Source organism: Balaenoptera ricei, chromosome 2 (assembly GCF_028023285.1).
Source record: "Balaenoptera ricei isolate mBalRic1 chromosome 2, mBalRic1.hap2, whole genome shotgun sequence".
NCBI lineage: Eukaryota > Metazoa > Chordata > Mammalia > Artiodactyla > Balaenopteridae > Balaenoptera > Balaenoptera ricei.
Window position 1 is genome coordinate 79,659,617 of NC_082640.1, and position 26,754 is coordinate 79,686,370.

The 26,754-nt window shown below is 37.8% G+C and overlaps 1 protein-coding gene and 1 pseudogene across 7 annotated transcripts in view; one reads left to right on the forward strand and one right to left on the reverse strand.

Moving 5' to 3' along the window:
- Window positions 1–26,754, reverse strand: part of TEX9 (testis expressed 9) — a 224,101-nt gene that overhangs the window by 98,837 nt on the left and 98,510 nt on the right. The window lies entirely within an intron of this gene.
- On the forward strand, window positions 22,431–22,482 carry LOC132361473 (U6atac minor spliceosomal RNA; annotated as a pseudogene).

The following is a 26,754-nucleotide window of genomic DNA, read 5'->3' on the forward strand; positions in this document are numbered from 1 at the left end:
ACTCATTTCTTTAATTTTCACAGTAAGCCCACCCTTCTTTTTACACAATTGAAATTTTTCATCTTCATGAATCTTATTATGAGGGGGTTTTATTATACCCTCAAAGTGATCAAAGAAAATAACTTTAGTCTAGATCTGTGTACTCAGTCTCTAATATTATATTGCAAGAGAGAGGGAGAAATAAAGATATCTTCAGATAAATAAAACCTAAGAGAGTTACCACCCACATACTCATACTAAAGGAACTTCAAAATGATGTAATTCAGGAAGAAAGAAAATAATACCAGAGGAACATTTTGAGACGCCAGAAGAATGGTAATCAAATAAAATGGTAAATGTGTATGTAGGTCTAAATAAATAATTTCTCTAAAATTCCTATCAATAATAATGCCTACCATGTGGTGTTTTTTAAAGAAAAAAGTAAGACTAAAACATTGTATTCTCATCAAACTGGGAGTAGAAGGAAACCTCTTCACCCTGATAAAAAGCATCTCAAAAACAACTATATCTAACCTCATATTTAATGATAAAAAACCAAATGCTGTTCCCTAATATGAGGAACAAAACAGGAATTTCTACTCTCACTACTCCTATTCATAATCATACTGGACATTATGAATGATGGTTCTATCCTGTGCAATAAGGTAAGTTAATCAATCAAGCAATCTTGGAAAAGAGGAAGTAAAACTGTTTCTATTCACAGATGACATGATTGTCTATTTTGAAAATTCTGAAAAATCTACCCCCGAAAATCTATGGAGCTACTTACTAAGTTTGGCAAAGTTGTAAGATACAAGGTCAATATACAAAAACTAATTGTAATTCTATATACTAGCAATGAATAATTGGAAATTAAATTTTAAAATGCAGCACTATTTACAATAGGACCAAAAGAACATGAAGCGCTTAGGTAAAAATCTACCAAAATATGTGCAAAATCTATATGCTGAAAACTGCAAAGCATTGATGAAAGATTTCAAAGAAGAGCAAATAAATGGAAAGATATTCCATGTTCCTGGTTTAGGAGACTCAATATTGTGAAGATGTCAGTTCCCTCCATTCAACATCCCAGCAAGATTTTTGTGGAAATCAACAAGCTGATTCTAAAATTTATGTGGAATGACAAAGGAACTAGGCTAGATAAAACAATTTTGAGAAAGAAGAGCAATGTGGGAGGACTCACAATACCTAATTTTAAAAGTACAGTAATGAAGACAGTGTAGTACTGACAAAAAATGTAGACACATGGGTCAATGGAAGAGAAGAGGGTCTAGAAGTAGACCCACACATTTTAATAAAAGTGCAAAGGCATTCAATGGAGCCAGAGAATAGGCTTTTAAACAAATATTGCTAGAACAATTATAAATCCATATGAGAAAAAGTTAACCTTGATCCACACTTCACACCATATAAAAAACAATTTGGCAGTGTTTTATAACGTTAGATAGATGGTTACCATACAACACAGCAATTTAGTTTGTAATTACCCAAGACAAATGAAAACACATATCAAAGACAAAAGGCTATATACTATACGATTCCACTAATACTAAATTCTGGAAAAGGCAAACCATAGTCACTGAAAGCAGATCGATGGCCACCTGGAACTGGAGGGGGGAGGAAGGCCTTGACTGGAAAGGGCCACGAGGAATTTTTAGTTGTTGGGAATGTTCTGTACCTTGATTGTGGTGGTGGATACCTGACTGCATATAAGTGTCAAAGCTCATTAAGCTATACACTTAAAATGGGTGAACTTTACTGTGTGTAAGTTATTCCTCAATAAAGCTGGAGAAAAACAGATTGGTTGGGCTTCCCTGGTGGTGCAGCGGTTGAGAATCTGCCTGCTAATGCAGGGGACACGGGTTCGAGCCCTGGTCTGGGAAGATCCCACATGCCGCGGAGCAACTAGGCCCGTGTGCCACAACTACTGAGCCTGCGCGTCTGGAGCCTGTGCTCCGCAACAAGAGAGGCCGCGATAGTGAGAGGCCCGTGCACCGCGATGAAGAGTGGCCCCCACTTGCCGCAACTAAAGAAAGCCCTCGCACAGAAACGAAGACCCAACACAGCCATAAATAATAAGTAAATAAAGGGAAAAAGATGGTTTAATTTAAAAAAAAAAAAAAGCTCTGCCTATAGACTTTAAAAAAAAAAAAAAGATTGGTTAAGACATTCCTAAAAATTCCTATACTCAGTCTGACTTGTTTGAATCGCTTTTCAACTGACTCAAGGATATCCATCCTTCTCCATATAATACTTTCTTCTGTATTATCAAGTTCAGTTGTGCAACTTTTTATTGAGTGCGCTACTATTTTCTCCAGATTTTCTTCCATGCTTCTGACTCCATTTTGCAAGTTTTGGAGTGAATATTCAAGCAGTGACAATCACATTGTTTCTGCCACTTATCTGACTGTAACTATAAGATGCCTTCTGACTTCAGATATATTAAAATGTGAAGAAAAAAAAGGACATGTTAGAACTGAAATGTGGTAGAAGTAAATAATGTTTAAATCCTGGTGAAATTAACCTGTTATTATTATGTAATAATCTATCTCCAATAATGCTTTTTAGCTGGTCAATTTTATATGCTATAAAAATAACTAACTTGGCATTCTTTTCATTGGTCATTTTCCTGGTCTATCTTTTCCCCATCTTTTTATTTTTGGACATAAGTCCTGCTTTGCCAATTCAAGGACTCTAAAAAGCCAATGCTGGTGTTCAGCAGAGTTTACAATGCCCAGTGGGAGAGAGGTGGATATCTCACAGAGCAGTAGCAGTACCTTTAAGGTAAGATTTGTTTGTAACTACAAGACAGACACCTCTAGGGACTCCTAGTAATAACTGAAGGACACTGCAAAAGTGAGTAATGTCCTCTTTAAGCAGGTGGAGCAAAAGCCAGCCACATCTGAATATTAATGTAAGAATGATTCCTACCCCTGACCCCAAGTGACCTAACTCAGGATACAAATGTGCAAAGTATATAAACATATTTAAAAGCGAGGAAAGATTCCACTAAAATGTTAGCCTTTGTTATCACATATGATTTTTTTAAATCTGTATGTTCTAATTTACTAAAAAGAGCACATATTACTTTTGTAATATTTATAATGCTAAAAATAAAATGAAACAAATATGAAGTCACCCATCTAAAATACAATGGAAAGACCGAGCAATAAGCAGACTGGGAAAAGTTCTCTGGATTTGGCAAGAAAGAAGCCACTGGCCTCAGGAAGGATACTTATAGTAAAGTAGAAGAATTAGAAGCCATGTTATAAGGGAATGAGTGGAAGGCAATTACTATCAACAATATGTTTGAGGAATTTGGTGCCAAAAGATGGTTGCATAATTCTTTTGAATCCGTCCATATTCCAAAGTCTGAAGCTTAGGCCTGACCAACTGAAATGCCTCTTGCCAATTTCATTACGTATGGCACTTTAAATTTTTACCACATCATCTCTTTTTGCTAGATTTTTTCCACTTTTTGTTATATTTTATTTTAAATAAGTCATTTAAAACTCACAATTTTAATCATGGTCAAAAATTTCTTTTACTAATATTAATGTAACTTTAAAAAGAAGCTAATATTCACAATTCAGAAAGCTGTAGGTTATAATTTTCAAAAGTGCTCTTTATTAATTTAGAGTGCTAATATGGTTTTGTTTTTTTTTTTCCCAGTATTTTTATAGAGATATCAGAAATTCAGTAGTAATTGTTATTTTCATTTTTTTACTTAAAAACATCCAAAGCTGAACATTTCGTTGTGGCATCATTGGGAAGTGACTATTCATTTTTCAACATAGCTGTCCTGAAGGGAAACAGCAGAATCAAAAACAACAGCATATACATTAATTTAATTAAATTTAATTAAAACAAGTTTATAAAATCTGAGTATTTCTCAACAAATGCAAACAATATAATAAATCAAATATACTATACACCAAAATGCATAAAGTAGTTATAAACGGAAAACAAGTACAGTCCAGTCAGGGCAATATGAAAAGGACTATGGAACTCACTTAATTTATCTCTTCCTGGTCATAAGTTTAGTAGAAAAACTTTAAATGTGTTTTCCAGCTTCGGTTATCAAAGAACTTTGTGACAAAATTCATACAGGGAAAGTTCTCACTTTCTCTTCACCCACAGAAAAAGGTGCTGTTATTAATATATGCATTAGCTCTTCAATATTTTATGATAAGTGTAGATGCCTAAGTAAATCCTGTTTATTCAAATTACTTGCTTTCAAATTATTATGAGAAAAAATATTTCTTATAATATTAATTCAATACATGCACCCTGATCTTCACAGCAGCATTATTTACAATAGCCAAGATATGGAAGCAACCATAAGTGCCCATTGGCAGATGAATGGAATATTATTCAGCCATGAAAAAGAATTAAATTCTGCCATTAGCAACTACATGGATGGACCTAGAGAGTATTATGCTTAGTGAAATAAGTCAAAGACAAATATTGTATGTTATCACTTACATATGGAATTTAAAAATAAAACAAATGTATATAACAAAACAGAAACAGACTCACAGATATAGAGAACAAACTGGTAGTTACCAATGGGGAGAGGGAAGGGGGAGGGGTGAGAGAGGGGTATGGGATTAAGAGACACAAAATACTATGTATAAAATAAATAAGCAACAAGGAGATACTGTACAGCACAGAGAAATATAGCCGTTATTTTGTAATTACTTTAAATGGAGTATAATCTATGAAAATACTCAATCACTCTACAGGTTGTACACCTAAAACTAATATAATATTGTAAGTCAACTATTCTTCAATAAAAAAAAGTCAACCTCTTATAAGAGTCACACTGAATGAATAAAATGAATAGTCAAGAAAAATTTCTTTCCATCTCACCACTGTCCCTAACTAAGCATGTTTATATAATCTATTTGGGGAGGGAGAGATGATTTCTGGATGTTCTTCTTCCCCAGCGGATTGACAACTGGCAGCAAACAAGACACATTCACACACCCTATTCTTTGTTATGTATTTTTCAGCAGCTGTTCCCTACCTTCAAACATTGTGTACTTAATGTCAGATGAGGTCAGAAAAGAGTGTGTGAAATCCGTAGCCCTTCTTGAGCAAAAGCTGAGCCTTACCTTTAATTATTCAAAATTTTCTCTATGCCAATGTTTATGTGTAATAATTATTAGATCTGGTTGAAAAGCTGTACCATATTTTGATCTGTCATCCCCCAAATGACAGAGATCTCCTCAAGTCCTGCCCTGATAATACCAATCTTCTGGTGTCTTTCAGATAATACTTGTTACCTACAAAATGACTAAAAGACTCAGCTGTCAGTCAAGTCATGGAGGGCACGTATCATCTCTCACAATACCTCTCTTGAATAAGGAAGTACTCTTTGATAAACTTTTGAAACAGTGCTTTTGATCTCCTCTACTTTAAATGGAACTTGCCCATTCAAAACTAGTCTTTCATAATTCAATTCTGCAAATATTTGGAAAAAATTAGGAATGTTTGTAATTCTATGTAGTCACCACATGTATTTTGAAATAATGTTTTGGGGTGATGAGAATGTATAAAACAGAGCATTTAGCTATGGAAACATTGTGAAAACAAGCAAGAGTTCGAAGGATGTTATGAATTCCGGACCTTTATCCAACAACATTCATCACTTTGAATGTGACACGAATAAACATCTGCAGTTGATTCAATAATATGGAGCTAGAAACTAGAAACAGAAAAGGTTTATTGGGGGGCAGGTAGCTAATGAGAATTCAGCTCAAAATGTGCATGACGCAAACACAGCTTGGTAATTGTAAGTATCTAAGATATCCTTAACATTAACTAGAATGGAATCCCAACCTACTTAAAGTATTTTTAAAGTTTCAGATGAAATTATACTATAGAATCATCACATTTTTGTGGAGTACAGTATTTGGCATAGGCCCTTCATTTTCAATAATCAGGAAATCAACCTCTAGAGAGATTTAAAAATTCATTCAAGGTTACATGGTTCATTAACAGTAACTTTGGGGTTAAAAGCCAGGTTTTTATGACCCCCAACCCCATTGTTTTTGACAAAATTTTAAATTAGAGTAATACTTTAATTTTATAACCAGTATAATAATTTATTTTTCTCTAAAGTGTTTCAAAATCAGAATTTAACCCTTAGACATGTTAAAAGTACAAAGTTTAAGAAAACAATCCTGTCCTGACATTGTGTCTACAACCAACTATAAAATGTATAAAAATAAAATACATGCTATTTCAGAGGTATAAATTGGGCTGGATAGGAAAATCCATTACATATAAAGCTATATGTTAGCAGTTCATAAATGTGTAAATGATGTTGGAGAAAATGAGACTGAAAAAATGTAAAAGTCAAGACAACAATATGATAGAATTTGTGATTCAGAAAGGGCTAAAACGTGTAATAGATGTTATAGGAATTCAAGAAGGGAAAGCTCCTAAATGTCTTGAGAAATAAGGAAAAACTTCATGGGGAAGGAAAAAATACATTTGAAGGATTTGACCTGGGCCTTAAAGAATATGTAACATTTGGCAAACATTGGGAAACAAAAGAATCATTTGTATTTGGAGGGAAGGGAAGAGGAGACTGGGATGTCCCATACAGTGGTCAACAGTGGGTAGCAGGGAGTAATAAGGAGTGAAGGACAGTGAGAAAACGTCGAAGGCTCCTTGAACTTTGGAGAAGTACTATATTTTTTTTTAATTTTTAAGGAAAATTCATCCAACAGCAGTAAATAAAATGAATAGGAAGAGGACCTCTGTGTGCAGAGGTCCCAGCTAACAAACTATTTTGGTAATTAAACATTTAAAGCATTTGAAAGAAACAAAATTATACTTTGAGAGACAATATAGTATTGTGCAAAGAACACCCACTTTAGACTCTGATCTGGGTTTGATTCCTGGTTCCACCACCTAATAGCTGTGCAAACTTGGGTAAGTAACTTACTTACCTTGAGCCTCAATTTCTACTTGTCAAATGGAGAAACCCATATTGTAGAGTTGTCATGACAATCAATAGGTGGTAAATATGATTATTTTTAACTCCTCTAATTCATAGCTTTTGCACATTTAGAGTAGGCTTCACTGTAGTTAGGCCCTGCCTTTGGCAGGCCTCATAACCAGAGTTGTTTGCCAGCAGAATGGGAAGTCTTGTAGGGTAGTGTATTCTTCATCACTAATAAGCATTCACTCAGAGGCTGAATGAGACCACACATCATGGATACTGTAGAAAAAGATTCTGGCATTGGTTGAGACATTTGTTATGAACTGAATGTTTGTGTCCTCCCAAAATTCATGTTAAAACCCCACTCCCTAATGTGATGGTATAAGGAGGTGGAGCCTTTGGTAGGTAATTAGGATTACATGAGGTCATGATAGTGGAGCCCTCTTGAACAGGATTAGTGCCCTTGTAAGAGTCACCAGAGAGCTCGCCTTCTCTCTCTGCTCTCTGCCATGTAAGAATACAATAAGTCAGCAGCCTGCAACCTAGAAGAGGGCTTCTCAAGAACCCAACCATGCTAGCACCCTCATCTCAGAATTCAAGCCTCCAGAACTGTGAGAAATAAATTTCTGTTGTTTATACACAATCCCATTCTATGGTATTTCTCATATACCATATGCCTGAACAGATAAGACAACATTGAAGGAGATGATTTCTCCAGTGCTAAAATTCTGTTGTTGAAAACTAAAATAATCTTTATAGACGTTACTTCCTAGTAGGAACTTATAGATCAATCAATCATTTAGCACGTAGCCCATCGAGGAGGTGTTATCTAAACCCTTGTTACTCAAAGTGCAATCCATGGCCATGGATTAACAGCACCAGTATTACTTGGAAATGTATAAAATGCAGAATCACAGGCCACACCCCACAGCTACTGAATTAGAATCTGCATTTTAACAAGATCCCCAGGAGATTGGTATGCATGTTAAAATTTGAGAAGTACTGATCTGGGCTTTTTAGGATTGTAAGGAACAGTCTCATGTTATTTCAGTTAATGAGTTTCTATTGTGGATATACAGGAGGAGGTCATTGGAAGAAAAGGAAATAGTCTCAAAAGCCATATAGCCAGGCCATGGAGAACTGGGGTGTCATTAAGGAAACAACAGCACTTTAGCAATCTGCTTACTTCCTCATACAGACAACAGTAGACTTTCACTGTTCCCCATTCTAGTGCTCCACGACTCAGTCACCGTTTTTATTGCTACTGCTCCGGGCAAGAACAATGAAATAACCCTTCCAAAGCAAGTGTCTCATTCAAACTCTCCAAGAGAAGTCTTTGTTGGTATTGGCCAGTTATGGGGCACCTGGGCACCACTCTTGGCCAAAGCTCTCATAATAGGCTCACTCATCTGCTTGCCAGGTCCTTTGCTACCTTTGGGTCTAATCAACTGTGGTTATGGTGCTGAGATCCTATAAACCTGAGCATGGCCACCTGTGCTTAAGGGCTGCTACTGGTCTAGCAGAAAGGGGCTGTGAGCAGGTCAGGCACCCAAACATTAGGCCCTATATTATAAGGATCCAAATGTTTATCAGTTTTGCATAAGAATATGAAAGAACTTACCTTAGGTAGTTTAGATAATGAGCTGAATTGGAGAGAAGACGGAGAGGGAAAAATAATGATTCAAAGATATTTAGAAATGTAGTTTTCAAGCACTCTCACCTAGTGTGAAATTATGTTACAGAGCTTAGTCTTTCTTAACTATCTTATTGCAGAGTTTGGGTGGAATAACTAAAATTTTGTGCATGAAAAGCTTATTTTTAAATTTCAAAGTAATGTATTTCTGATGTGATGGCAAACATGTTTCCTGCTATTCAGTAACCTGATATAAAAGCATCATATTACAGTAAGAATACTGAAAACAACAGAGATAATAAACAAGAAGTGCCATCAGCCACTGCATTGTCAAGAGAAGTAAATAATTTAAATAGGTTTATACTAATGGAAGACACATGGCAGAGCTTGAAATAGAAATGCAGCAATTAACATCTCCGCCTGCACCTCTCACCTAACACCTCATCACTCAACACTTTCCAACCTACTCCTGTCTGGGAGTACTTTTAAACCTGCACAAGCTAACTTCCCAGAATGAAGTTAATTCCCCAAAGTATCGAAGTTGCTTCTTTTTCAATCTTGTTCACCTTATAATAGCTTTAAGCTCACTTACAGGGATGGATACCTTCACACCAAGAGCGTCATTATGTACTTATCAAGCATCCTCTCCCACTCATCTCAAGTACTAAGGAGAATGACAACAGTGTCTAAAGTGCCTCCTTAACAAAGTTAGGTACTAGGATTTAGAGAAATCAAGAGGAAGCATATTGTATACCTCAACTTGGTATTTTAGTTGAAATAACATTTTGAATGATTAAAGAAAAGCACAGTGCCAGATAAAATAGCAGTTCTCTCTTTCACACATAACTCAATCTTTGTGACTACATTTAAAATGATTTTATGAAGTCAGAAATTTTTTGAGCTCAATATTTTGGCAACTGCTAAGTCTGACTGCTTAAGACATTTGCTGAATCTAGAGTTAATAACCTCTAGCTAGGCCTGATATTTTGCCTAGCTAAAAACCTAGAGATCAGTCAAGGATTATTCTGCTGTCCTTTCATTTTTCTCCGTTCAAAACAATATTACACAACATGCAAATACCACCACACTGGCTGCAGTCCAACCCTTGTGCAGTTTTAGTCCTCTGCTTGTAACATAATTTTTTTATGTTCAAGTGAAACTACACACTCTGACATTTTGGGGGCAAATCCAGAGGATTTTGCCTACAACAGATATGTTCTTCAGAGGAGGATGGAGTTCTAACCTTCTTATAATTGCCGTTTGGGCTGAAATGTTCAATAACGACGGTATCCTATCATAACTCCATTATCTCATTCGAGACAGTTTATTAGGCAGGTCTTTCTTTGTCCTTTACTGGAGACAATAAACAGAAACCTGGCATAAATTTCAAACAAAGTTACTTTGGATCCATGATTGCTATAATGTGAAATTTATCTTTCATAGAAAGGTGCACAAAATCTGGGCAAGACCTACAAAACATAGTTAATAGCCACAAATTATTTTCATCTTTTTCTCAAGAGACAGGGAAAACATTGTATCCTAAGTGTCCGGGGTTTGATAGCCTATGAAGGGAAAATTGACAAGGGTCTCCTGAAACAGTGACCTTCAATCAAGCTATGGAAATGTTTTACAGTTGCCCTTCTTCCAGCTTACCAACTCCACCGCCACACATGCTACAGACTCTTTAAACACTCATTATATGGCACATTCTTGCCTGGTCTTGGCCACAGCAAGCTATCAGTTAAATGACTATCTTCTAAACTGTTACCCCTCCCACAAATATTTTCACTTTAGTTAGGGACATTTTAAGGACCAATGCAAGCTCAAGGCCTAATGAAATGAATCAAAAAATCATGACATTTTTGGGACCACAACTGATATGTCCCCTAGTAAAAATAAACTAATCATTGAAGATCATCAGACTAAAGGTCAGACTCACCCAGTGCCAGACTAAGTGAGTAGAATCTGGAATTAGTTGCTCTGAATGGAATGAGAACCTTCAGACATCTGTAGGTCCACTATGTAGCTACCTTCTTCTCTGGCCCCCATCATCAGTGCCTACTCAACAGGACATAGATTCTACCTCAGTTCCTAGTTTGAATTGTCATTCCCACTGCTGGGTCTAAAACCCTTTCTAGGACTCCAAGCTACTTGACTATCTCCATAACCATCCTACCCTACTGGGCCAAGATTTAGATTGAACCCTGTGATTTGACTATCTGGACACTACACCCTTACACACTTACCAACAGGAAAAGAATCATAAAAATCATAATAAAAAATCATAAAATTTAAAAATGTGTATAATTTTATGATATATATATATATCATATCTCATGGCTTATCAATACAGAATGTTCAACAGAACATTTAGCCTATGTACCAGATCTTGTACTAGACACTAGGGATCTAAAGATAAATAAATAAACTAGGGTCCCTGAGCTCAAATTGTTATAGTCAGTTGGAAAAAATACATACACATAACTAATTTCACTAAAATATCACAAGTGCTATAAGCAGTTTGATATGGGGTCCTATGAAAGCCCAGAGGAACACCTAACCAGCTCTTAGGTAGCTAACTAACTTTCAACCCGAAGGAAGTGGGTGAAAGGGAAGGTTTCTCTGAGGAGATAATGTCTTTTTTTTTTTTTTTTTTTTTTTATTTAATTTGTTTATGGCTGTGTTGGGTCTTCGTTTCTGTGCGAGGGCCTTCTCCAGTTGCGGCAAGTGGGGGCCACTCCTCATCACAGCGCGCGGGCCTCTCACTATGGCAGCCTCTCTTGTTGCGGAGCACAGGCTCCAGACACGCAGGCTCAGCAATTGTGGCTCACGGGCCCAGTTGCTCTGCGGCATGTGGGATCTTCCCGGACCGGGGCTCGAACCCGTGTGCCCTGCATTGGCAGGCAGACTCTCAACCACTGCGCCACCAGGGAAGCCCGAGATAATGTCTTAATTAATTCTTAACAAATGAATAGATGTTCTTTTGGTAAAAAAGAGAAAGGAAAGGAGCTAAAATTCTTGTATGGCCGAGTAATCTGTTGGACCAACACATTTGTAGTTTATAACAACTATAAACTCTAAACACAATACAAAATAATCACCTGTAGGCACCGAAGGGTGACAAAAGCAGGCAATTTATGGAAGAAAAAGTATACTTGGGTGAAGAGAATGGCATGGAGTTCATTTACCATTTTTATAGCTTTTAACCTGAGGGAGAGCTACAGTTGGAACAACATAGGGTGGCTAAAACTCTGATAGAAAACTCACAGTAATTCTGGCCTGAATAACCAGAGGACAGAGTTTGGAGCAACTGGAAAACAGGACCAGAGAGGAAGAGCCCAGAATTCTGTGTATAAATTCTACCCAAATCTCTAGCTGACCAATGAATTATTTATGCATGGGCAGTCTTCAAGCAACTCAGCTAACGATGGATATGAGATTTGCGGTATTTCCCAAAAGACAAAATTTTCAGATTGAGTCTGACAATTTCCTGTTAAAATAACTCTTTGGAGGAATATAGTAGAATCCAGAGTCTCCATAACATTAGTATTCACATTGTCCAAGGTATAACCCAAAGTTACTTGACATATGCAGTAATAGGAAGATGTGACTCATTATCAAAATATAAAGCCATCAGTGGGGCTTCCCTGGTGGTGCAGTGGTTGAGAGTCCGCCTGCCAATGCGGGGGACACGGGTTCGAGCCCTGGTCTGGGAGGATCCCACGTGCCGTGGAGCAGCTGGGCCCGTGAGCCACAATTACTGAGCCTGCGCGTCTGGAGCCTGTGCTCCGCAACAAGAGAGGCCGCGATGGTGGGAGGCCCGCGCACCGCGATGAAGAGTGGTCCCCACTTGCCGCAACTAGAGAAAGCCCTCGCACAGAAACGAAGACTCAACACAGTCATAAATAAATAAATAAATAAATAAATAAAGAACGTGAATTTCTTTAAAAAAAAAAAAAAGCCATCAATGAAGGTTTTGTGATGATCCAAATGTTGGAATTAGCAAACAAGGAGTTTAAAGCAGCTATTCCAACTATCAACAGTAAAATTTTGAAAAATTCATTAGATGGGCTGAACAGCACAATGGAGATGACAAAGGAACTTCAGAGAGCTTGAAGACAAATCATTAGAAATGATTCCATCTAAACAATAAAGAGAAAAAGGTTGAAAATATGAACAGAGACTCAGGGACCTATGGGAAAATATCAGTAGTTCTAATACATGTGATATATGAGTTACTGAGGTCACAGACAGAGAGGAGATTTAGAATGGGACAAAAGAAATATTTTTAAAAATAATGGCTAAAAACTCTCCAAATTTGGTGAAAAAAATAAATTTACAGCTTCAAGAAGCTCAGTGACCACAACACATTATGAATATGAAGAAAATCATGCCTACACATCATCATCAAATCTTTGAGAACAGAAGATAATGAAAAAAACCTGAAAGCAGTAAAAGAAAATTGACACATAAAGGGCAACAATAATTTGAATTACTACTTACTTCTCTTCAGAAATAATGGAGGAGAATGGACAATGGGACACCTTTAAAGTGCTAAAAGGAAAAACCTTTAACCCAGAATTCTTTATCCAGCAAAAATATATGTCAATAATGAAAGCAAAATTAAGATATTTTCAAATAAAAGAAAAATATGCAAACTTGTCACCAGGAGACCTGTGCAAATTTATCATCAGGAGACCTGAACTATAAAAAATATAGAAGATTTTCAGGCAGAAATGAAATAATACCAGATGGATCTTCAAGAAAAAATAAAAAGCATCAGAAATGGCAAATATTGGAGTAAATATAAAATAGTAATTTTCCCTCTTAATGTCTTTTTAAAAGAAGGTAAAGTGCATTTCAAGCAAAGGAGACAGCATAAGCAAAGGCCTGAAGATGGGAAATAACATGGTGTGATAAGGAAGTACAAGCAGTTTATTTCTCGTAATGTTACGTGTGATAAGAAGACTAAAAGTCATGCCCGCCATGCCGAGGAGCCTGGTCTTAATCTTTAGGTGAAGGTTCTCCAGCCAGAAAATGAAATTGTGAGGTCTGTATGTATGTAGATCACTCAGGCTACTCAGTGAAGGATAAATTTGAAGAGGCAGGAAACTCAAGCTATTGCAGTGATCAAAGAGAGATATTAAAGAAAGCACATCAAGAGAACATGATCTGGAGAAGTAATAGTACAGAAGTTTGAGAGAACAGTGTTAAAAATTTTTTGGAGGTAAGATCTGTATGAATTAGAGATTGTGAGAGAAGTAGAAAAAATATCACTTGGATCATTAAAAAGTTTTGGGGGAGTTTTCCCTCAGTATAGACCAATTTACTGCCTAAATTTCTGGTAACATTGTATTGGGCACTAATTCCTGCTACCTGTCTCATTCATAGCCCCTACTTATTGCTCAAACCTCCCACTTAGTACCAGGTGACTGTGCCCCATCATCCCCTTGGCAACAGCTATTTTTACTAGGCTGCACGGTAGGGAGAGGAACTGAACAGTCAATGCATAAACCTAGCAAGATCCTATGATGTATCCAGTACCAAAAAATGAACTGAGCCAATCAGATTTTCTCTCTCATGAATCTGAACCAAGAAATCCCAAAAGAATAGGTCATTTAACAGTGGAAGCCAAGGCTAAAACTTCATGTCAAAGAGACAGGCTAGATGCCTTATGAAATTCTAAGAACTGAATAAGAAATATGGAAAGAAGCAGGCACCCACCACAAGAGAGTGACACTCTAGTTCCAGAGAGAGGGAAAAAGAATAAGCTGATACGCTAGAACTTCCTTGGTTTCTGTGCCTGGCATATAATAAAGACTAAATAAACTTTTTGTTGTTGTATGGAGGAATAAATAAATGAACACACAAATTAAATGAATGAAGATGACTTTCTAGTGCCAGTTTTTATAAAGCAAAATTTCGTACAGCCTTGTCTTCTACTTCCTCAGAAATTCCTATCCTGCTTATTGTTCCATTTCTATTCCTACACTACACTCACCTCCACTGCATCACATTTCATGAAGTTCCTTGAACATCTGTATTCTTTTCAAACTAAAAAGCTGAGCTAAATGACTGCCAACTTTGTTGCAATTTTTTCAGTATCTCTGTTTTCCAAAAGGTCAGAAATTCTCAGTATGTACCCATACCAGTGGTGGATAAATTTTTGGACTCAAAATCAAACAGCCTTTACAAGTATTAACAGATGTATAGCCTGAAGACCTTCTGCAATTTTGAATCACTCAAAATTTGGAGGCTACACCCCTTCTAGAATCACTCTTGTCCTGAAACCATCTGTGCCCTCTGCACGTATCAAGTCTGTGAAGGCATCTTTGGGTAGCTCTCCAGGCTGCTGCTGTTTTATACTTTTCCTAGACCAGGTGTTTTGTTTGAATCAGAGCCTAAGTGGAGTGAGGAATGATGATAGTACCTGATCATCACTACAGCAAGACTTCCTGTACTCCAGCTCTGAAACTTTGCCACATTTATTTTAGAATAACACAGCAAAGTATCTGAGCTAGTGGCAGAGACCTCAAGCACAGAGACTCCAAACTACAGTAGAAAAGTATTTTGTACCTCCACAAATTCTAAAAAGTATTTGGGGCTTCCCTGGTGGGGCAGTGGTTAAGAATCTGCCTGCCAATGCAGGGGACACGGGTTCGAGTCCTCGTGCAGGAAGATCCCACATGCCGCGGAGTAACTAAGCCTGTGCACCACAACTACTGAGCCTGCGCTCTAGAGCCCGTGAGCCACAACTACTGAAGCCCACGCTCCTAGAGCCTGTGCTCCGCAACAAGAGAGGCCACCGCAATGAGAAGCCCGCGTGCCGCAACTGGAGAAAAGCCCTCACGCAGTGATGAAGACCCAACGCAGCCAAAAATAAATAAACAAATAAAAATTAAAAAAAAAAAGTATTTGTATCCCCTTTTGCACCACTGAGTTGAACAGAGGAATAAAGAAAAGGTTTTTCTTTAAAAAAAACTTTTAAAAACTCTTAAAAAGCAAGGAGATGTTTTCTCACTTCTGCTCCTTAGAATTGCATACTGCTACACATTCTGCTTGAAGGAGGAAATCAGACAGATGACGAAGGAAACAGAGGTGATTAGCCTATCACTGGAAAGGAATATTAAAGGATGGGAAAACAGAACACATTTGTCAGTTCCTTACATAACCAGGTGAAATAATTACATTTAATTGTTTCTGAATTATTTAACTATGACATACCCCCAAATCCTTAAGAAAGCCACATTTGTCCCCGAGGAGAGTATTTCAGTCCAATGTAAACTCTTGTTTATTTTTCTTGTACAGAGGCTTTTTAAAAAGTAATTTACTATCTCTTTAGGAACTCATTGCACTGGACCAGTGTTTAGGTGTGTTTATTTCTGCCACCCCTAACCGCAACACCAACTTTTCTCCAGCACACAGAGCTTCTCTTTTCTTTCTCTTTAATAAAATACTGAATGTTCTGAACCATAATATTTGTCCCTACTTCCTTCCTTGACCACAGATGGGTAGATGGAAGATTGCTGTTTCAAGTAAAACAGACAACCACAGAAAAGAAAATTATTCTTAACATTTTTATTTTTTAAAACCACCTACCATGAAATTCATTTTCTAAAATGAGCAGAGGTGGTCATGTGGCTCATTTGTTTACTAGGTATGTGACAATTACACTTAACCTTTCTGAGCCTTAGTTTTCTAAACTGAAAAATGAGGATAACAATACTTCTTATTTCATAAGGTTACTGTAAAATGTGACAGCAATAATATGAAGTGTTAGAAGAGTTCCTTGCATATTATTAGCTATTATTTTTATAGGGCCACAAGAGTAGTGACCACCAATAATAGCACCAAGAAAAGGGGAAGGAGTGGTATTTTAGTACTGAGTTGAAATTTCATGTTTAAACTTTTAAAATTCTAGACTCTGGGCTTCATCACAGGGGTCGGCATGAAATTAAATCTATGTCAGTGTAATAGAAAACCTCACTTGCCAAAAAAAAATAGTTGATAAAAAAAGTTGGGTATCGGCATATATGATAAATTGAGAAGATCAATATGAACTCATAACTTTTTTTAAAAAGAACTATCTTTTCCACCTCTGCCTCTAAAATTATCAGCATTTTTGCCTACCAGTAACTCTCCTGTGTACCTAGAATTAACATTAAAGATTTCCTATTAAAGTGAACATTTTTATAATTATGATTATCTTTTTATATACTTTATATTAATTTTTCTTTTGCATATTCTCACTTCCTTTCACAGACTCACATTTTACATCAATTCTTAAAATAATAATTATTATTATTGTTACTTTGCTGCTCAAATATTATTATTATTATTGTTATTTTGCTGCTTGAGCAATGGGAACATTTAAGGGACTAAAGACTTTTGGTTTTTGTATTACTCCCCAATAAAATTAACCAGGAAATCTTGGAAGAAAGTAAACAGCATGAGGCCACTTTTAAAAAAATTTTTCCAAATTTCTACTTATTGCTCAAAGTACAAAAGAAGCATTCCAGGTGCATAGGTTAGTGGCTGCGGTGTTAGTAAATGACTGACCTAAAAGTCTAAAAGCCTGGCCCTCTTGCCTCAAGTTGGGAAAACTGTCAGTGTGATTTATATTCCAGAGGACCCAGCCCCATTCTTAAGTCAGACTTAACCTGCGACCGCATCATTGCATGCTCTTTCCCCTTCCCTATCCTGCTTCCTTCTCTTTTTTTTTAACTCGTATTTATTATAGAAAAATCCAACAGATTTTATTACATTTGAAAACTTTGCCATGAACTTCTATGTTATTGTATCCATAGAAATCTAATCTATTTAATGTCCTAAAGGCTAAATTTGTAAAACTGAGCTATATTTCTTCTATTTTTTTATTCCATTAAAGAGTCAAAATTAAATAGTCTACTCTTTTTTGATGTTAGAAGAAACTGTTCTTTGTTAACATATGATTTAAAATACACATTTATAAACAGTGATTGTGTTGAAATTCAAATCTTTAGATTGTTTTGTACTCATGATAGTTGTTCAAAACGTTTCCACAGGACTTACATGCTATTTTAGTACTGATCGCTGGTTGGTTTTCAGAATGGGTTCAGGTTTCCTCCAAGCTAACCTAAAAGTCACAGAATTCTGGTAGCCCCTTGCTTAAACATGCATCATTTATAATGATTTTCCACATGATTATCCCAAATAGCCACGGAAGAGCACAATTTTAGGTGTAAGTGTTCTTTCGAAAATGCTGAAATCTCTGCCCCGACTCAGTAAAAATGCTTCATCATTTGTATTGTTAAGCACATAGCAGAGCAGAGACTCACAATTGGAAATACCACAGGAACCAGTGCCTGGGTAGGAAAAACAGAAGAGTAATTGACAAATTGCTGGAGGCTCAGTACAGACAACTCTGAGAGTTAAAAACTCCAAAGAAATTCAGTCATGGAGGGTACCCACATACTGTGAGATTTACCTCTAGGAGTCTGACCAGATTCCCACAGTATATACTGGAGGGAAATCCCCTTGGTCTTCCTTCAGGGGGAGAGGAAAAGGAACCATTTTAAATACACCAGAGCACTGCCCTTCTATCTCTTTTAAGTTTCTTCCGGAAGTACACTCCCTCAATAAATCACCTGCATCTGAATCCTTGTCTCAGCTTCTGCTCCTAGAGAACCTCAGAATGTGTTAGGAATGGGCTAGGACGCGGACTCTAAGGATGGTATTCACGAGCTGAATCACCTGCTGGCCAGCTGCCAATGAGGACCTCACCGCTGTGGGTAGGTAGAGTATTGGTAGTCCTGGTATCCTGAAGCAGTAAAATCATTAAGGCTTCCCAATTGTGGCTAATTGGGATACGATCTGGATGAAGATGCACCGGCTTGTTCAATATCTCTGGCATTTGAGAGGTACGGGAGAAGTAGTAGTTACAAGGATTGTGGAATTGCCTAGTTGTTGCTGAACACCATCAATGTTTTGAAGTGAAAAAAGAAAATGATAGGCTAAAGATGACCACTCATCAATTCAAAGCAAAGTGTGAATACTAAAGATCCTATTAGGTAGCACTTAAAGAAGTCATCATTGGTTGAGGACCTCATCTTAAGAGTAGCAGAATTTTAGAAAATATTGCATTTTCAACCCTAGAAAGTTTCCTATGCCAAAATCAGGGCCCTGATATGGAAAGAATGAGACCCTGAAACTTGAGTTAAGGATTCTGGGTAGATCCAGCTGAGAACTTTGAACCCCTGGTATATCTGAACCCTCTGAGCCTACAGATATGCCCCATTCATTCTTGTTAGAAGATGAGCACTGCTCTGCTTGAAGAATATGCAGATGTTTCAAATAGACAGGCGACTTACAAAACAATGCTTACCCTTCTTGGGATCTGCCACCAACTTATGTCCAGATCAACAACTGGAGTAAAATCTCAACATAATTAGGGAGTGTCGGGTTTGCTAAGGCAGAAGAGAAATGAGCAACAGATGAGCTGTAGCATCTCAATAACATACAGTGACCAAAAACCGGGACCATATCCATGGAAGTAGATGCTGAGGATGCTGAATCACAGGGAACAGAATACAAAGCAGACTGAAGAAGAGTCTGTTGATATAGAGGCACTCTCCTATAACATTGGAATTAACACCCTGGCAAGGATCTTCACATCCAGTTCTAGTAAGTTTCTCGGATGGTTCTCTAGAAGCTTTGAAAAAGCAACGGCCTATGTTAAATGAAGTGGAAAGAAAATTCAACAGCTAATTATATTGCCTGGTATGGCCCTGAAGACATGCTATTTACCAAAGCAATACAAAATGCAATGGTGAAGACGGGCTGCAGCAGCAGGGAGATGCTCAGTAGTGCCTGTTCTCTGTAAGAAGAGGCTGATAGTAAGAAATTTTGTAACACAACTAGGCTCCCTAATAGTGATGGTATAATCCTGGAATAGCAGAGGCCAGGTGGCAGCACCTAACTGTCAGAAGCAAGGTGGGTGTAATTATTCTCTTGGGTAGCAAGGCAACTAGGGAAGCCCAACCCACAGTAATTTATAGAACATGATGTATCCAGGAGCTAGATAGGGATCCAACAAAGTATTACTCACTATAAAAAATCAATCAGGGACATATATTACTGGATCAGCAAAAGACTGGGGTCAGCTGCCCCAGTAGGAAGAAATAATCCCTTATCTAGTTTCCAGATCTAAGACAGTTCTCAGACTCAGAACCCATCAATTAGGGAGGCCAGATCCCTTGAAGAAGGACACTGCAATACAACAGCAAATGTGTACCACAGTGATTCCCCAGTCCTCCCCCACAAAGACTTTTCTCAGGTAACTGAGGAAAGGGAATACATACAAGTTTTTGAGGGATGTTTGATGTAAGGTCTGAATGAACAGAGTTGAATACCCCATGGCCCAAAATGTTATCACAACACCTCTGTTAGAATAAGGAATAGAATTCTGTTAGAGTAAGGAAATCAGATAAAAAATGGAATCTTGGGCTTCCCTGGTGGCGCAGTGGTTGAGAATCTGCCTGCCAATGCAGGGGACACGGGTTCGAGCCCTGGTCTGGGAAGATCCCACATGCCGCGGAGCAACTAAGCCCGTGTGCCACAACTACTGAGCTTGCGCGTCTGGAGCCTGTGCTGCGCAACGAGAGGCTGCGATAGTGAGAGGCCCGCGCACCGCGATGAAGAGTGGCCCCCACTTGCTGCAACTAGAGAAAGCCCTGGCACAGAAACGAAGACCCAACACAGCCAAAAAATAAATAAATAAATAAAGGGAAATTCTTAAAAAAAAAAGGAATCTTGGCCCAAGTCCATCTCATAGTGCCTCCATTGGTTCCAAGAATAAAAATAAATATAAAATGATCTAATGGTCATTTCCCTGGTATCTAAACACATAATTGGAGTGGACATTCTCAGCAATTGGCAGAACCCTCACATTGGTTTCCTGACCTATGAAAGAAAAACCATTATAATAGAAAAGGCCAAGCGGAAACCCCTGATATTGCCCTCCCCATCCTTGGAAGACTGTAAAATCAAGAACAATACCGCTCTAGTGGGAATGGCAGAGATTAGTACCATCCTCAAAGACTTAAATGATGAAGGCTTGAAGGTACCCATTTTCTTTTCTGGTTTTGTTTTTTTGTTTTTTTTCTTTTAAACATCTTTATTAGAGTATAATTGCTTTACAATGGTGTGTCAGTTTCTGCTTTATAACAAAGTGAATCAGTTATACATATACATATGTCCCCATATCTCTTCCCTCTTGCATCTCCCTCCTTCCCACCCTCCCTATCCCACCCCTCTAGGTGATCACAAAGCACCGAGCTGATCTCCCTGTGCTATGCGGCTGCTTCCCACTAGCTATCTATTTTACGTTTGGTAGTGTATATATGTCCATGCCACTCTCTCACTTTGTCCCAGATTACCCTTCCCCCTCCCCGTATCCTCAAGTCCATTCTCTAGTAGGTCTGCATTTTTATTCCCATCTTGCCCCTAGGTTCTTCTGACCATTTTCTTTTTTTTTTAGATTCCATATTTATGTGTTAGCATATGGTATTTGTTTTTCTCTTTCTGACTTACTTCACTCTGTATGACGGTCTCTAGGTCCATCCACCTCACTACAAATAATTCAGTTTCGTTCCTTTTTATGGCTGAGTAATATTCCATTGTGTATATATGCCACATCTTCTTTACCCATTCATCTGCTGATGGACACTTAGGTTGCTTCCATGTCCTGGTTATTGTAAATAGAGCTGCAATGAACATTTTGGTACATGACTCTTTTTGAATTATGGTTTTCTCAGGGCATATGCCCAGCAGTGGGATTGCTGGGTCATATGGTAGTTCTATTTGTAGTTTTTTAAGGAACCTCCATACTGTTCTCCACAGTGGCTATATCAATTTACATTCTCACTAACAGTACAAGAGGGTTCCCTTTACTCCACACCCTCTCCAGCATTTATTGTTTGTAGATTTTTTGATGATGACCATTCTGATGGGTGTGAGATGATATCTCATTGTAGTTTTGATTTGCATTTCTCTAATGATTAATGATGTTGAGCATTCTTTCATGTGTTTGTTGGCAATCTGTATATCTTCTTTGGAGGAATGTCTATTTAGGTCTTCTGCCCATTTTTGGATTGGGTTGTTTGTTTTTTTGATATTGAGCTGCATGAGTTGCTTATATGTTTTGGAGATTAATCCTTTGTCAGTTGCTTCATTTGCAAATACTTTCTTCCATTCTGAGGGTTGTCTTTTCGTCTTGTTTATGGTTTCCTTTGCTGTGCAAAAGCTTTTAAGTTTCATTAGGTCCCATTTGTTTATTTGTGTTTTTATTTCCATTTCTCTAGGAGGTGGGTCAAAAAGGATCTTGCTGTAATTTATGTCATAGAGTGTTCTGCCTATGTTTTCCTCTAAGAGTTTGATGGTGTCTGGCCTTACATTTAGGTCTTTAATCCATTTTGACTTTATTGTTGTGTATGGTGTTAGGGAGTGTTCTAATTTCATTCTTTTACATGTAGCTGTCCAGTTTTCCCAGCACCACCTATTGAAGAGGCTGTCTTTTCTCCACTGTATATTCTTGCCTCCTTTATCAAAGATAAGGTGACCATATGTGCGTGGGTTTAACTCTGGGCTTTCTATCCTGTTCCATTTATCTATATTTCTGTTTTTGTGCCAGTACCATACTGTCTTGATTACTGTAGCTTTGTAGTATAGTCTGAAGTCAGGGAGCCTGATTCCTCCAGCTCCGTTTTTCTTTCACAAGATTGCTTTGGCTATACGGGGTCTTTTGTGTTTCCATACAAATTGTGAAATTTTTTGTTCTAGTTCTGTGAAAAATGCCAGTGGGTAGTGTTGTATGAAAGTAGAGAAGGTTAGCACTCTCCTTGAAGGTACCCTTTATATTCATCTGTAACTGCCCTGTCTGGCCTCTAAAATACAAGGAGGATAATATCTTGAATTTAACTAAGTAGCAATCCTAATTGTAGCTACTGTAATGGATGTGATATCATTGCTATAGCAGATTAGCACAGCCCTTAATAAGTGGTATGTGGCTATTAATCTGACAAATGTGTTGTTTTCAATACCTAGAAGCAGAAGGAGATTAAGCACTTTGCTTTTACATGGAATGGACAATAGTATACATTAATGGTCTTGCTCCAGGGTTAACTCTCCTATACTCCATTAAAACAGAGTGGAAAATACCTGGACCATCTGGATTTCCCATGGAACACGACACTGTTCTATGACATTAGAGATTTCATGTTAGTTGAACTTACTGCATAAGAAACTGGCAAGTACTCTGTATACCTTGGTAAGACACATGCACTCCAGAGTATAGGAGACAAACCCTACGAAAATTCAGGCCTACCCATGTGAGTGAAGTTTTTAGGGTCTGGGGCTTGCTGAGACATCCCCTCCAAATTAATATTGAGATCTATTTCAGGTATGGGTTTAATTTTCCTGCCCAAAGTGCCTCAGACAACACCACTATACAAAGGATCACTATCTCAGATGAAGTGAGCATTTTTACAAAAGATGTGGTGATGGACCCAGAACCATGAGAGTCACTGGTCCTATCACATACTGTATCCCTCCAAACCTGCAGGCCTGATAGAGAAGTAGAACAGACTTATGAAAGCACAGCATCACATATGCATGGGCATGATTCTTCAGAATAGGGTTCACACAAATCAATAGCCATTGTATGGGGATATTTTCCAAACCTGGGAACCCAGGTTGTGGAAGTAGGAGTAGCTTTCTCTACTAGCGCCCCAAGTGATTTCTGTCACTGCAACTTCATGCTCTGCAGGCCTAGAGGTTCTAGTTTGCATAGGGGAAATGCTTCCAAATAGGAACACAGTCATAACAGTCTCATTAAATTTTACTATGAGGCTACTGCCTGCTCATTTTGGATTCCTTGTGCCAAGAGGCTGGCTGTCAAGGAAAAGAGTCCCTGTACTGGCGGGGTAATTGATTTGGATGAGGTAGAATTCCGTTACACGATGCGGGGGAAGGAAGACTATTCTGCACTTAGCTGGTCCACTGGAATGCCCCTTGATAACTTCCCTAGGCAATTTTGATAGCAAATGGACAAAGCCTAAGCATCCACAGCCTACGACAGACATGGTAACTCAGGACTTAGATCCCTCAAGGAAGAGAGTCTGGATAGCGCCACCAGACAAGCCACCTAGCCCAGCAGAAGGGCTAGTTGAATGTTAAGGGGATATAGGATCTGTGGAAAAGGAGAGACATGATGAGTTTCAAGGTCAAATGCAATGTCAGGATTTGGAATTTTTCCTACTAACCCTGTTGTAAATTTCTCCAGGAAAAAAAAAAGAGTAACCAGAATCCAGGATAAGCTGTCTCTAGATGAAGTGAAGTTATGTTTCTCAGAATGTTTCTGAGACTACACTCCTTTAAACCGCCCACATGCACATCTCCATCTCAGTCTGTTTCTCAGAAAACCTAACTTAAGACAATATCATACCCACTGAACAAGTTGAGATCATGAGGATATGATGCATAATTTAGCACTGCTATAAACTAACAGACAACAAGGGTTCTGAGGAGAAAAGAAAGTACTCCAACTATACAACCACACATGGGAAGCCGTGATGGCTCTGAACTGGTGGTACTCAGGTCAAATCCAAATTAATCTTCATAAATATAAAGAAATGGATCCTAAGTTGTGGTAGTGGTGTTAAGTGAAACACATGAAGTTGAATCTCTGTAACCTAAATGGCTGTATCTTGTGATATAATCACAAGACATAATACAGTATTTTGAATTCAAACTTATCTGAATTAAGTAATATTCCTAAACTGCAAAGCAAGTATGAATCACTGACATTTGAATACACAGCGTTCTTTCTCACACTGTTTATATCTTTTAAGCACATTATCATAATAAACATATAGTTGAGTGGCAACTGAACCAAGTATAAATTCAATGTTCAAATGAGACTGAAATAAAGCATCTCCCTGAAGAACAGCAAAAACCTGGAACCAAACTAAGTGTCCAACTAGAGAATTAGTTTAATAAGTCATGGTATAGTATATCATAATTAGTGATGATATGAGTAGATTTATATTTATTGACATAGAAAGATGTGATGTATGGTATTAGTAAGTGTCAAAGCAGGCTGCAAGTTAATATTGTAGAATACCTTATTATTATTTTTTTTGTCTGCGTTGGGTCTTAGTTGCTGTTTGTGGGCTTTCTCTAGTTGAGGCGAGTGGGGACTACTCTTTGTTGCGGCGTGCAGGCTTCTCGTTGCGGTGGCTTCTCTTGTTGCAGAGCACAGGCTCTAGGTGCACAGGCTTCAGTAGTTGCAGCACACGGGCTCAGTAGTTGCGGCACGTGGGCCCTAGAGCATGCAGGCTTCAGTAGTTGTGGTGCATGGGCTCAGTAGTTGGGGTCATGGGCTCTAGGGCATGCGGGCTTCAGTAGTTGTGGCTGGAGGCTCTAGAGTGCAGGCTCAGTAGTTGTGGCACACGGGTTTAAGTTGCTCTGCGGCATGTGGGATCTTCCCAGACCAGGGATCTTTCCCGTGTCCCCTGCACTGGCAGGTGTATTCTTAACCACTGCACCACCACGGAAGTCCAGAATGACCTTATTTATGATAACTTATAGTCATATATATATATATATATATATATATATATATATATAGAAAAATTCTGAATAGAATTACATCAAAATTTTATTCATTAATAATTATAGTTATAATTATTTTGATTATTATCCCAGATGCTGCCAGTGTCCCATGTAGTACTGCAGCCAACTTCTAATGGCTTCCTCTGTGTCTGACAGCTTTTTATTCCAGAACTGTGGAAGGCAGCTTGTCTGGCAGTGGGCTGAAAATGCTGAGGTAGTAGCTCACCCTTGAGGTGACCTCATTCTGAGGCATTTTTTTTACAGCATTTCTCAGTATTTCTCCATGAGATTTCTCTTTAGTAGCCCACTGTGATATCTGGCTTAATAACACACCCTCACTGGTTGGATTCTCTTCGTTATATTACTCCTCCATTCCCATAAGTATTCTGCATTTCTGAAATAATCTGCTTACACTCAAATCCTTGTTTCATCTGTTTCTGGGCATACTCATAGTAAGATATCTATCTGTTATTTTCAAATACTTCTACTAAAGCTCAGATGATTTATGTAAAAAGTTAATGAAAGTTTAAAAAACATTTTATATATGATGTTTTATAAGTCAGATGTAAAAAAACATAAACAGAAGAAAAGTTAAAGAGTTCTTTCTGTGTTCTTCAATAAAGATATTTGTCTATAAGTGTTCATTTTAAAGCTGTGATGGGGGCATGAAAACTACTTTCAAATATTTAAAGGGCTAATAAGTAAAAGAAAAACTGATGTATTCATCATGATACTAAAGAAACCATAGAAAAAGAGGCTAGTGGAAGTCACAAGGAGAAGAATTTCTACTTAAATAAGAACTGTCTGGCAGTTAAAGCTGCTTCAAACTGGAATAAACTGTCTCTGGGAAAAGAGCATTTTTGTCAGTGACAAGTGCCAGACTGTGAGCAGAACCTGGCTGACTCTTGACAAGGACAGTTGGCTGGAAGGATCTTTAACATCCCTCTCAACTTGGAGAGTCTCTAATTCTGAGCCTAATTAATCAAACTATGTGGATATCTGGGAATCATTTATGCTTTCTTACTAATGATACTAGGAGTACTGGATTATTTGGGACCATATGTTCATTCCTAGACCTTCAAATGTGAGATAAGGGATCACTGTAGCACCTTGTACAAATGGTAAATACACATTCACAAAACATAGAAGTGGAAAAAGATTTAGGAGTCTGGATAAATCACAAAATGTGGATCCAAAAATGTTAATTTAAAAATTGACATTATTGACACTGACTTTAGTCAGACCATGAAATAGGTCTTGTTTCATACAATTTTCCAGCATTTGAAATATGTAAGCCAGAGACCACCAAGAAGTGGTCAGTTTGAATAAACAGGAAAATTAATTGTGCATCCTTAAAACAAGGAAACACACTTTTCCCATGGCCTGCATTATGAGAGAGTGAAGAAATGGAAATAAAGATTCAATGTGTAGAGACTGGTTCAACATGGTGGAGTACAAGGGCATGCGCTCACTCCCTCTTGCAAGGGCACCAGAATCACAACTAACTGTTGAACAA